The sequence below is a fragment of the Humulus lupulus genome, chromosome X (assembly GCF_963169125.1).
Source record: "Humulus lupulus chromosome X, drHumLupu1.1, whole genome shotgun sequence".
In the NCBI taxonomy this organism is placed as follows: domain Eukaryota; kingdom Viridiplantae; phylum Streptophyta; class Magnoliopsida; order Rosales; family Cannabaceae; genus Humulus; species Humulus lupulus.
The window spans coordinates 19,091,641-19,094,069 of NC_084802.1; positions in this window are offsets into that span (position 1 = coordinate 19,091,641).

Sequence of the window (2,429 nt, forward strand, 5' to 3'; positions counted from 1 at the left end):
GTTCTCCATTCAAACCTTCAACCTCTTGATAAGTCCAGCACCTTTCTGAACGAGTCTTCAGCCTCTGCTGAACGATAATTCAAATGTTTTTCACTTAAAAAGCCATTATTTTATTCAAGCTAAATGAAGATCTCTTCATTCCTAAACTCTATAAATAGGACCTAGTACCCAGCCATTTATTCATCTATTACTCTAAGTTCAGAGGCTGCAAGTTGCTAGGTGAGTGTGAGAGTGTAAACACTTGGGTTGGGAATTATAAGCTTGATCATTATAAGCTTATCAAACACTTGGGGAAGTAAGGTTTATTCACATTTCGGTTCAAGGTTTAGATTGGTCATATAAGTCTTCAAGGTATTTCCAAACTCTAGTCCATTTCTGTATTATGTTCTTTAAAATTCTCATAGTCTTCTACTCATTCTAACCTTATTCTTATTCTTGGTTAGGAAATCCAAGTTCTTAAGCACAAGGTTTTTGGTAAGTATATTTTGATAGCATAGTCCCTTCTTCACTTTCATCCCTTTTCTTCAAAATACTCACCATTTTATAAATGGTTTTTAGGAGTGTTCCAAGGTCCCAAATCAGTTCTCATATCCCGGTTATTTTGGTAAGGAAAATAGGATAGGATTTATGTGAGTTATATGATTCTTATATGTTATCTTATGAATATGTGTTATGAAAAATGCTATGTTAAGTATGTTTGTAGACTTGGGCATATGACCTATACAACTAACAAGCCCCAAATAGATTATGGGCATATGACTTGCTTAGCTAGCAAGACCCCACTAATCTAATGGACATATGACTTGTTTAGTTTATGGGACCCCAAGTAATAATGGTCATTATAGTATGTATGTGACATAAGTATTATGGTATGTTTTTATGTTGCATTATGAATTTTTATGTATATGGCTATATGTTAGATTTTCCTCGCTGGGCATTAGGCTCATTCCTTTTATGTTTATATGTGCAGGAAAATAGCTATAGTGGCGGGAAGGGTTCTTGGATGCTTGGGGAATGTGTATTGAGGTGGAATGGATTCAAGGAGTCGAGAGTTTCGATTTCGAGGATGAAGTTTTTATTTATGGTTTATGTGTATTTTTCCGCACCTATTTATGTAATTTTTTTTTATTACAATTAAGTTATGTTTTTTTTAAAACAATGGGATCCCATATCCTACTTTGAGTTTATGTAAGTTTAACATTTGTTTTTACAAGTTTTTAATAAAGTTATGATCTTTTCACTTGTAAGTTCTATTAAGGATTAGGGTCTATGTGTAGTTTTCATTAATGGTCCAAAGTCTAGAGTAGTTGGGTCATTACACTCATGCTCACGCCTACACCTATGCATCTTTAAATTCAAATGTTTTCAAAAAGCTTCAACTATCACCAATTTAGTTACTTAGTTTAAGCTTAGTGTGACACCTATCATGTAAATTCAAAATGAGTAAAAAATCTACCCTATTTCTATGCTAAACGCCTATGACTATGCTAGGTATTACTTGGTTCTTCAAACTAAACTTTGTTACTTAATTAATTAATTCATGAAAATCCACCCATTAATTCTTATACTTAATAAATAAATTTACAAAAATTCCACTTAATAATACCATAGGAAAATTCGACTATACACTTTATATTTAAAATACTTGAGACTTAATTTAATGCCACATGTATACTCTTTAGACCACCAAATAACATGTGTGCATTATTCTTTAGTGAAACTATATCATAATTTAATCAAAAACTTAAAAACTATACTCTAAAAAAATATCCCTTAAATTACTAAACTATAAAACTTAACCTAATGTCGACCCCAGATGAAGTGAATATGGAGTGATGTGCACTTCTTTCATAATACTATCTCTTAATTCACCTTTTTCTGGCACACACTCGGTTTCTATATCGTAAATATTTTTTCTTGTAGTGTTTGTAGGTGGTCGCTGGGACGAAGTCGATAGGCTTAGGACATCATGACTCCTACTTGGGGCTGGGGACATTGTGAGTGCATGGGGGTAGTCGATATGAGGGTTTTTTTTTCTTTCTTTTTTCTGGTAGTGTGGGTAGCAGATATGAGGGCATGGATGGGGTGCTGGGGAAGACAACCGTCATGGTTGGAGCTGGGAAAAAAGGGCACAGACAAGGTGTTGGTTGTTGTTTCGTGGGTTTATGATTTATGAGTATCTAACTGGTTATGAAGGAGCTTCTATGCGTCCGAGTATCTCTTATATTTGGATATGCATTTTGTTTGAAGTAGATTGATGTATTCGTTTTATTGATGAACATGGACGCAAGAACAATGTTTGGATTTGGATGTTTATTTTGAAGATGTATATCAGTTTATTTGATGATTGAAGATAAACATAAAAAAATAAGTTTTGATTTAATTTATGTTTTTGTTTAAGTTTAATTTAGTTTGGTTTAGAAGGTATT